The sequence below is a fragment of the Rhea pennata genome, chromosome 23, assembly GCF_028389875.1.
Source record: "Rhea pennata isolate bPtePen1 chromosome 23, bPtePen1.pri, whole genome shotgun sequence".
Taxonomy (NCBI): Eukaryota; Metazoa; Chordata; class Aves; order Rheiformes; family Rheidae; genus Rhea; species Rhea pennata.
The window spans coordinates 7,893,473-7,905,217 of record NC_084685.1 but is presented as its reverse complement, the minus strand read 5'-3'; positions in this window follow the sequence as shown (position 1 = coordinate 7,905,217).

Below are 11,745 nucleotides of genomic sequence, written 5' to 3'. Positions count from 1 at the left end.
AGATCAGGGCAGCAGGGCAGTTAATGTACTGGCTAGATGTTACGGCTGGTCAGTGAAGCGATCCGAGCTTCCTTCCACTGCCTCTGAAACCCTAAATGGAGTAGCTGAGCTGTAAAAAAAATGCCAGGGGCATAAACTGAAGTTCATTCTGTCGGCCTTCAATAGGACGAGGCGTTCCTTCTCCCGAGGGACCCAAGCGCGCCCTGCAGATCTAGCACGACTCGCGCACCCCTGTGAACCAACAGCCTTTGGACTCGGTGCGGGTGGAGGAAGAGCTTCCTTCGGAGTCCTGCCAGCCCTGTGCCCCCACGGGGCTGGTCCGAGAGGCGTGGGGTGCCTACCGTGCGGCCCAGCGGCCGGCAGACGCAGAGGCTCGTCGCAGCTCTGCAGCTGCCTTTCTCTGTCCCCTGGGCAGGCTTCTCCCATCTCTTCCTGTGCCTTGATTTCCTCCTCTACAGCCTCTCCAGGCTCTTCCAGCCCATCTCTCTCTTGCGGCCTTAGCCATGACTTCTCCCACTCTGCCTTCCTGAGTTAGGGCTCTCATAATCCTGCAGCAGCTCTCAGCCTCTCCCGAAACGTCCTCCTCCCTTCCTGCCCATGCCCTTCGCTGGGGTCCTCTTCCTCCCCGAGCCGCTCAGCCTCCATCCACCCCAAGCGTTGTCCTCCTCCACTCTCTGTTCCCAGGGCAACCTTCCTCCTGTTTTGTTTCTGTCTGGAGCTAACCACACATTGACTCTGACCCTGTCACCCAGCAGACCTGCAGCTCTCGTCAGTGCCTGCTTTCAGGGACCTTTCCATGAAGGGAGGAGAAGGACATTGTCCCCACGGGGTTGTTGTAACAGGAGGTGGAGAGTCTGCCCCCAGCCGTGCCTGCTGCAGGAATGAACACGGCAGAAGCGTTGCAGGTGTCCCAGCGGGGCCTGTGGCTTGCACAGGTAAGAGGTGGGTGTGATGCTAACGCTGGGCCTTGGAGCCTCCTCTCCAGCTCCTGCTCACCTCTTGCCCATCCTTCCCAGGGCACAGCACCCGCACACCCTGCTGTGCTCCAAAGCATGTCTAGGCAGTTTTTTCCTCCACCCATTCACCAGGGCAGATAGGATCTCCCTACTCCTTCATTGGTTTTGCTCTCTGCCCCAGCAGCTTTCCCAGCTGCCTTCCCCTCCCTCCCCGGGTGCCTGTGCCCTGGCCGCAGCCCTCTGCCCTGGCTGGGCTCTACTTGCCCCCATGTCCCCTAGCATGGTTTCCAGAGGAGGGTGGCAGTCTAGTTTTATTTTTAATGCTGTGACATTTAGCAATGCCAGCAAGTGAATGAGACAGGGTGTCGCATAAACTCACCTCTCTGCTCAACAATATTTATCATTTCAGAATTTTCCTTCCTTCTTTTTTAACTTTCGTTATCACTAGCATCCAAGAGTGGGATCTGAGATGGCCACAAGTGCTTATAGAGAGTCTCTGCCCCAAACAGCAAACAGCCAGAACAGACAAAAGGTAGGAGCAAGGATGAGACTGTGATTGCACAGAACATGAGCCAAGACGCAGAGCAATGCAGTGACTTGTCCAAGACCGCAGAGTGAGCACGTGGGAGAGGTGAGGCGAGGAGAGGTGAACACTGGTAAATTGGGCCCTTGTGCTCAGGGTTACAGCAATAATGATGCAGCAATGAGTAGAACAGAAGGCTGAGACCACGAGGTGAAAATACTGCAGGCCAGACTGCCACACAATGCTCTGCTCCCACGTGGGAAGTAAGTGAGCTACCGAGTGCTAAATACTACCCAAAACCTGCACAGCTGTCCACAAACATTAGGCAGAAGTGCCAGGCCTGAGATCTATCGCTGAGCCATCAAAGCTGCGGCAGGGCCAGCTCTGGGTGGGTGTCTGGCTCTGCATGTGTTTGTGCAAGCCTGGGCAAGGAGGCAGCGTGGCACGCGTGGGCACGCGGGCGACAGGCCCCTTGCGCGTGGCTGTGCACGCCCAACGTGCCTTCCCTTGTGCGTGCACGTGAGCATGCGCGCGAGGCTCTGTCCACGGCAGAGCGTCCATGGCAGGTCCCAGTGGTGCCCAAGAACTGGGTGTGATCCAGCTCTGACCTGTTTGTACATCAGCCTTCATGTGAAGCCAGTATTTGGCCTGGTCACTGGAGCAATCTTTAATGCAGGGAGGCTTCTAATTAACAGGATTCTGAAGTTAATTAAGACAGTCTTTCTCATCTTGTTTAGATCTTTCCATGAGGGCTCACCAGGGCAATGCTGCTTCCCGTGAGCGAGTAGGGAGCCTTTATTAACCATCAGCGCTTACACCATGGGGCTGTCGTGTCTCAGGACAAGGGTCTGGGACGTCATCTTACACGACTGACAGGCTCTGGAACATATGTTTGTCTAAAGGACTAAACAAAATGCACCATATCTCAGACGCCAGCAAGTCCAGACAGTATCGCAGGCTTCCCGGTCTGCTCTGGGCTGCAGGGGCTCTTGTCAAGCCACTGTAGTAACACTGGCATTTAGTATAAGCTTCCTGGCTTGTAGCTTTGAACATCACCTTTTACTGGGACTGCGGAAAGCAGAGCTTCTCAGCAAATTTATCATAGCTTAAATGCTTGCTGGACTGCAGCAAGCTTCCAGCCGGGGTCTGAGCAGCAAGTGAACAGACGTGTCGGCTGGCAGAGGAGGCTCTTGCCTCCGAAACACAGATGTAATGAAGCAGCGAATCAGCCGCCGTCCAGCACAGCATGACTGCGAGCACGCACGGAGCGGAGCAGGAGGACGAGCCCTGCTCTCCTCCGGAGCATGGACGCACTGAAACGGGTGAAGCTCCCAGACCAGTCCCCAAGCATCTGGGCAAATGAGGGAAAAGATGAGCACGAGCCACATGGGCTAAGGTCAGCCACCCCCTGCGATAGCAGGTATTTCACCCTATCTGGGATCAAACTGATGACAACTGGCCTCACAAGTTTAACAAGTCCTTCTCCATATTATTGCTTCAGTTTTGTGTCAGCAATAGGTGAAGGATACCTGATTTGCAGGCATGTACTTCTGCTCCTCTCCTCAGCTCACAGTGGTCTATTGAAGGTGACAGTGGATAAAATCTTTGTGGGTGGAAGGAATTTTAGGATATTGTCAGCAGTGCTTACACTGCAATATTAAGCTAAGAAGTGTAGTTGCCGTCCCAAGCCAGGACAGAGATCTAGGCTGCGATCTCCAGAGGAATGAATACCTTCAATTCTCCCCAGAGCTAGCCTCCCAGGGCCAGAGCTGTGGAGGCAAGGGAGTAAATTCATTTCTTGTATAAATCTACTGACTTCAATGAAATTGGCCTCATGTCTCCAATATTAGTCCAGTAAACTGGCAATATTATGGACTTATCTTGCTTAAGAAAGGTCCGTCTCTGCATTCTCAATGCCTTCCCGTAGATCAGTCTGAATTAAGTTTAGAATGATATGATAAGTAGTAATAATACTGCTGCCTTGTCCCTAATTATTTTCAATATAATTATGTACCCTCAAGAAACCTTTTAAATAGCACACTCTCATCAGTGCTCTGGTCCAAGGGATTCATTTGTTTCAGAAAAGAAATATTCTTGGGGCCAAATCCTTCATTAATCTTTACTACAGATAGACTCTTACTGAAGTCAATAGGGTACACGTACATCATTTGAAGATGTGAGGCTATGCTGAGTTACTCGATCCAGGCATCTGGCCAGCAAAGTAAAAATTCTGCAAGCATCTCAGAATTTAGTTTGTTGGCAGTATAAAGCCTTTGGCAAGAAAAAAAAGCCTGGGAGTCTGCTGTAAAGTATCAGTGAAAGTCTCTGAGTTTCACTGTGCCTTTTATCAGCTTATCACGCTTTCTTTTCTCAAGTTTTAATCCCATAGAAGTATTCTGTTTCTGATGTGTGAAAGAAAAAGAGCGAGAGATTAGATCCCTTTGCTTTAAGTGTGATGCTGTGTTCCTGGCTTCTGCCTGGGCAAGGGAAGGTGCTGAGTTGCCACTTTATCTTCCAAGGTGCTCCTAATCAGATAGGTCTGTCGGTGATGTCTGTGTGCCCTGTGGGCATGCGCTGGAGTGAGGCTGCTTGCAGGAAGCAGGTCCACCCGTGGGTGGGTGTACTCTGGGGTGCGGCACACAGACCTGTGCAGACTTGGATCTCTCTGTTAGGACCAAATTGCACAGGGAAACATCTCAAGGCGCACAGCGTGTGTGTGATAATTGTATTTTGTCTATACCAATACATGGCGTGTGAGGGTGTGCAAACCAAGGGTGCTCTTAGTAGGAGCGATCCTGACTGTTCTAAAAGCAAGTTGTTCTCGGTTGAATTTTCCTTTTATCCTAGTTACCTGCCGCCTTCCCATCCCAGCACTGGCTGCATGTCCAAGGGGCTGGGATTTTAGTGCATACTGACCACCCAGATCCACACTGATGTGCTCCTGCCTGCCTTTGCAGCCCTCTTCAAAGCCTGTGGGATGCCAAAGGCAGAGTTCAGTTTGTGGGTTTAAAACAATTCAAGATCTTTTCAGGAGAAAAAATCTGTATAAATGGATGTTTTCTCATGACTCCTGGATTTATTTTCTTGCTGGTGCAAATATTTGGAATCCACCTGGAGTTTGATCCTGCAGAGACACTTCTGTGCTTCATGGGAGGCATCCTGTGTGCTCCCCCGGTGTCAGCAGGTTACTCCAGTGAGTAAAGCTAAGCATATGTGTAAACCAAGGCCCACTAGAGCCCTGGAACAGGGTACAGGTACAGCGTCATGATCAAGTTTAGATCTCTGAAATCCTTTTGGAGAGAGCTTCCTAGTTTGGGAATTTTAAAGCTCAGCCCAGGCCTCTCTGTGCATCCCCAAACAACCCTCATCTCAGACTGTCCTTCCTATACCAGGGCTTAAAAACAACGGTGAGTTTCTGAGGAAGTTGTCTCACTGAAATAGTTAATGAGAAATTATACCATCCCCCACCTCTCTCCCCCCAGCTCACCACCCCACTAACAACAAAAAAAAATCAGAATAATAATTAAAAGATGCCTAGAAACGCTCTTGGAAGAGCATAAATTCTGAAGATGAAAGTAAATGATTAAAATAATTAAATACTTCAAGTTGACAAGCAGAAGCAGAATCTTGCCAACGGACATTTGTCGGTAATTAGTTAATTAATCCTAACACAAATTATAAGCCATAACAAACCAGTCAGGCTGAACGCAGCCGGCTGTTCAGAATTAAACTTAGAAAAGAGGGGGTGAGAGAAAGAAGAAAGCAAAGTTTTAAGATTCTTGCAGATTTGAATGAAGATGTGCAGAAGCTGGGGTCTGTGCGGGAAAGCAGTCGAGGGACAAGGCGGGATTTGCTGGGGCAGGAGAGTGACTCCCCCGTCCTTCCTTTCTCGCCGGGCTCTCCCCGGCTGCACTGCTTGCTCCGCTCGCCAGTTCCCCACTTGGCTCCTCACCAGCCTCCTTCCACACCCCTGGCTTGGCAGTCCGGCTCTGCTCACACGGGCAGACCCTCAGCGCCTCTGCCAGGTCCCTCCACAGCTCCCACGCAGCATCTTCTAGGGAGAGCTCGGCCTCAGCGAGCCCGGCACAGCACCCCAGGCTCCACCCTGGGGTGGAGGGAGCTTCCACCCTGCTTGCTTCTCCTTGCATTTCTGCAGTGCTCAGTGAGTAACAACAGTGTCGAAAAGCAGAGCACCTGGTCCCTATGCATCTTGAGAGGGGACTTGCAGCATATGCCTGCAGCCATGGAGGAGGCGGTGGGTCACCGGCCGGTGCCGGGCCACTCACCGAAGGAGAGGGAACTGCGGCACTGCTCAGGCTGCGGTCTGACAGGCCCTGGTGGTGGTACATCCCTAAGGGATCCTGCAAAGCTTTTGGAAGTGATGGTTAGAGCAAGGAGACAAGATCAGCGTTGGGCTGTAGGAGCCCGGTGGGATGGTCAGAGCAGAGCCCACGCTGCAGTTTTTGAACGGGAGCTGCCTGTTCCCTGATGTAGCAAGTGTTTGTAAGGCAGACTGAAAAAGCAGGGTCAGTGCTTGAGAGCTGGGTCCAGCTGAGGAAAACTGCGCAAAGGATACAACGCCAGGCACACAGTCACCCGGGACTTCGTGTGAGCCAGGTGCGTGCCAAATTGCTGGTAAGATTGGGAAGATGGAGATGCTGCTTTACCTTTTGCAATGGGAAGAGGTTAACGATCTGAAGTCTGGTTTCTCACCTCTAGTCACCTTGGCTCAAGACCAATTTTCAGCCCTAGATTAAGTGAGCCCAATGATCCACACACAAGACATGGTGAATGACAGCTCATACGCGGCAGCGGAGCTCCGTATTAACACGTAGAGCCTCGGCAGCGGACAGGCTGAAGGGCCAGACTTTGCCTTTCCTCCAGCACAACAGGGCTCTTGAACAGAGAGATGGGAGCGGGCGCTCCTGCGGGAAGGACCTGCGCCGCCCCCGCACAGGGCCACTTCCATGTGACGAGCTGGGCCAAATGACAAGCAGGCTTTTATCAGTGGGGGAAAAACTCTGGAAATGTTTTGAAAGAGTAAATAGATACCAGGAAAGTGTGACTTTCTCACAGATTTCAGACTGTCAGAAGAATTCTGAGTGACTTATGTGCCATGTCTGGGTATATATAATGTGGGCGGAAATATTTAACATGTGAGCAAACATGACTATATACTTACATGTTTTATATGCAGGGGAGAAAATGATTATTTGAGAGACAATAAGAAGTTAAAATTGAAATAACATAAGACTCATCCTTTTTTGGCCAAAATTCTCCCAGATGCGTGTGGAGCATGTTCCTGTTTGCTATAAAATCTATCTAAAGCTCCACTGCAGAGAAAGTTTTATTCTGCGTGTGTGTGAGCATGTGTATGCGTGTGTTCTAAGTGTTTTGCATTCTATGAGCTCTGACCTTCAGAGGGGAACAGAAGGAATATTTTCCCCCCTGAGGCTAGAGTTGTCAGTGAAATGTCTGTCTTTCTTAATAATTTCAATCCGGGTGACAGGGGACAGGGCATTTTGCTCTGAACGAACGTACTGTAAAAACTGTCAGATAGAATTTGTCTCAAGAAACAACATTTCTATCTATTCAGGGTCATAATTACAGGCATCTTATGACCTGTGGAGCAGCACATTTTTCTTAACTGAGAAAGGAATCCTAAAATAGGTGGTTTGGTCTTCTGTGGAGCTTTGCATTAAACCTAAATGGATTCTAACAAGCAATGGCGATCTCTAGCCACAATGCCTTCTTCGGTTGTTTTGTTGTTTTTTAATCCAGAACAAACTGTGCACAGAAGTGACGTAGCAGAAGTGAAGGGATATAAATTGCCTTTCACTGGGCTGGAGTAATGGTCTATTTTGTCCTGTATCCTGTCTCCTAAGTGCCTGCCTCTCTGAATTTCCTCTGACACTCAAAACTGACAGTGGCCAGCGTCTTTTTAATGAGCTGAATAAGTAACTAAATGGGTAATTAACCAAATAAGCATGACGATAATTTGATTGTGCTTTCCTCACTTTTAAAGCACAGGAAATAGTAGGAAAAGTAATAATTCAGTGACCAGCAGGAATTCAAACAGAAGGACAGGAGGGTGGGGGCGTGGGGAGCTTTGACTAGATGTTGCTGCCTAAAAGCAACATAAAGCTCCCACAGTACTGGAGAAATCTTTGTTTGATTTGTTAAATATTTTGATTTCTCGATTTGTGCTTACTCAGTGTGGAAAGAAGTATCCAATAATTTGAAACAGCTTTTCTTTGTATGGTTTAATTTTTCAGACAGCAAATGGTTATGAAATGGATCATCCCAGGGGACCCCACAGAGCTGGACCGCTATGGGTCACACACCGCTCAACATTACAAATCATTCTGGGATCACCAAACTGTTTTTGCATGATGGAGCTTTTGCAATGGTAGCCTGCAGTGTCCATTGCTTTCCTGCCTCACCAAGAAGGTTTAAGCAGCATTTCAAACTGAAAGATAACCAAAAGGCAACACAGCAGCAAGAGACTGTGACACACAGTGTTACTGCAGAGGCTCCAGAAATTAGATATTGGGCAATAATGCTTGCTGTCTCCTGGCATCCCAGCGGCTTGCAGTGACTCTCCTCCTGTCCACAGCAGCGAGACAACTATGACCACGGCAAAACCACGCAACAGGAGCATCCCACCGAGGAGCAGGGCCCCAGCTGGTCTCTGAACCATTCTCACCTGCAAGATCAATCCCGCTGGAGACTGATACAAGCGCTAATCAGCTCTATTGACACTACAGGCGGCAGGTTACAATCCATTTTCACCTGCAAACTACAATCGATGCCCCATTCTTGCCATCACAGGCAGAGGGTAAACACTCTTCAATAGGTCTGGGATAAGGGAAGCGGAGCAGTTCGCTAAGGGCTGCCTGCTCGTGGGTGACTGCTGCAGGATGTAGGGCCCGCAGGACTGTCACTGCCAGACGTTGACATTTTCTGACAAGTTCAGTAAGAACAAGGACTCTTAGGAAAAGGTTTTGCTGGCAGAGGACATGGAGGACACATTCTCTCCACACTGACTTCAATCTCAACCGCTTGGGAACCTGCAGGAAAGATGAACAAGCATTTCCTTGTTCTGAGCAATCCCACTGCAAAGCCACTGTATGCCTGAAAGCGAGGACTGCAGGGAGATGCTAATAGTTCACTCAGCATCCCAGGAGAGCCAGGCTCATGATTTAAATATCACCGACAAAACTCCTCCATCTACATAGTGTTTAACACCCATCTGTCAAAACAAACATGTGTAAGAACGATTCTGCAATCTTTGCTAGCTGAAACATCAGCAAGTGCTGTTCTCCCCTGGGGACCTAGAGGCACCTTGGGGAGAAGGGTAGAGAAACACACAGGCACCAGGGACTGCCCACCAGCCCGGCATGGAAGGGACACCACTAGGTTTGTCCCTGCCCAGCTGAAAGGAGAATCTGTTTAAATTTAACGTATTTAGGCCCATAGAAAGTCAGCTTGAGGAGATCCGTGAAGTCCAGACTGAGGGATTAAGAATAAAGCTCCGTATAAGCTTTGCAAAGTTCATTGCGAGGTTGTGTGATCCAAATGGCACGCTTCAGCAGCTAGAGAGGGGCTCAGTGATTCGAGACGTTTCTATTCCTGTCCATTCCGCTAACATGGCCTGTGATCTCCACTAAATCACTTCTCCTCTCCAGGCCTTCATTTCCTGCACCTGAAGCAGCAGGAACATGGGGCTCCTTTTCTTCTCTGGAAAGCACTGAACTCCCAGCAGGAAACCTTGTCTAGGCATTACTGTAATTGTAACACTGTCTTTACTAATACCATATTGAGACAGATCATAGCAAAGGGCAAAAGCCAGAGCAAACAACAGCCAGACTGAAAAATTCTCCTCATACCGCAGTTGCATATCATATCAGAGCCCCTGCCCGTGGGGCTGCCCTGTGAGTGGGGGACAGTGCAGGGAGCTGAACCTGGGCATCTCAGTGCACCGGCCAGCTTTGCTTTAGCACAAGGCAGCAGCAGGGTGCTGCTCTTCTGGAAGGGGAATAGGAACCTGGGAACGCTGCAGTGGAGACGGGGTAGAACCTGTGGGGTTTTCCCCTTCCTCCGGCACGTTTAGCTGGCATCACCTACTGGACCTATGACTGTGTCCCCTATAACAAATGTTCTGTTGTTGTAACAGGATGAAGAAATAAGGATGCCAGTAGTCAGGCAAATAGCCAACGGCCTAGGAGTTCAGAAAGCAGAGTGCTTGCTCCTGGCTGAGTAACTGTAAACACATCTGAGCTTCTCTCACCGCAGATCTGTCTCCAACACAGCAGTATCTGTACTGCATGAGAATCCACGCAGCCCCTATGCTTCTGGGTGTATGCAGATCTGGGAGAGACCCTGTGGGGAGCCTCAGTACCATGTTTCGCTGTATTACAAATGTCAAAAGCATGGTAAGTTTGCTAAGCATTAAAATTATAATCATAGACGATGGGTGAGCAATCGCATATAGGGTGGCCAGGCAGCTGATGTCTGGCTGGCTCAGCAGAACGTGCAGCCCGATCAGGTAAAAGTTAGCTTGTTGTGTAAAGGTAAGAATAACAACTGCAATATTTCATGGACAATGTGTGAAGGGGTGAAAAATAAGGATGAAGAAAAAGAGCTGCTGAAAGCTTTTCAAAGCCAGATTATGTCTTCACGGACGCTGTCGTTTCGCAACTGTTGATGTAATGACCTGTCTGCATTTCCTACTCAGCACGAGGATCTCTGCTGGAGCAATCAGCACCTAGTAAAAAGACTGTGATGGTTTCCTGTGTAAATATCATCTTAAATTAGAATGTACTGGTCAACTCATGTCACTGGAGGAGAGGAGCAATTACTGTCCAGGCCAGATCCACAGCTGGTGTCAGCTGGAACAGCTCCAGTGTTCACAACAGGGCTCGGAAGATTTATATCCAGCACAGAGCTGATTCTCTGGGCTGTACTGAGGACTTTTTTTACTAACTTATATTGTTTTATAGGTTTTCCCATATGACTATATGATCTGTCTGCCTTTGTGTAGAAAACAATATAACAGCTATTCATCCTTACCAGCTTTTCTATTTTTCTTTCCCGTTTTTCTCTTTCTTAACCAGTCTGTCCTTGCTGAGTTCTCTTCATTGCATTTTTGCATTTATCTTTACACCAATTTGTTGTCCAGAGAGTTACAGCAAATTAGGTAGTAAAGTAAAGCTGCTTCCTATTGGTGGGTGATCTTTTTTTTTTTTTTTTTTTTTCAATTTCATTGCTCCTTAGGATCAGCCTTCTTTCTTAAAAAGGAATCAAACTTCCTTCTAAAAAACACTTTACTTGCTAGAAACTCTGATGGGAGAATGGGAGGGACAGTTCCCACCCCAGAGTGTCACCTCTCTGTCACAGTCTCTTGCTCTCTGAGCTCCAGTCCTGCTTTGTAACACTGGGATGGTTCAACTCCGCAACTTATCTGGACCGAGTGGGAAAAGATACTCTGAGGATCACTGAGTCTTTGGGTATCTCAGTATACTGGACACAGGATCTCAGCATATCAGAAACTGGATATTGTGTATCAGATATCTCAGTACACTTGAGTTTTATGTAGGCTACTTATTAGTCCTGTGTTATTGCAGCAGTTGTTCATGGAATATCCCCCACCAAGGTCACATGAGCACACACATGTGTATAAATACATGTAACTAGAGTATTTGTGTTGAAAATAAAATGGACAAAGACATTTGATTTTAAGGCATGCTGCAGCCTGTGCAATTTCTCTTTAATGCTAGAAAATATTTCCAGTTTCTGCCAGGCACAGACATCTTGCCGTCCTTATTACACCAACTCAGTAATGTCAGAAATGCCTTCACTCCAGGAGAGGTAGGTGTGTATTGTATGTATGTGTGCTTCCTCAACAAGGAAATTCAATCTGTCAAGAAAATTCAATAACAACTTTAACATTTAATTGTACCCTAGGGCCCAATAAAAATCAAAAAGCATGGTAGTTGTTGATTTTTTGTTAACCTTCTCTTAAAAATGGTCTAAAAATATGACTGCTTAGACTGGCTGGCTGTATATATGTGTGTAATATGTACAAGAGATCTACAGGGAGAAATGTGTTTAAAACTTTAGATTGGATCCACACAGCAAAATACACTTAAGAACTGGCACAGAGCTGGACCATTGTTAGGTAAAAGAAAACATCCTGTTTTGATTTATGCACGCAGCACTCAATTTAACAAGTGTAGCTAGGGGCAATTGGAAAACAGTCAAAAT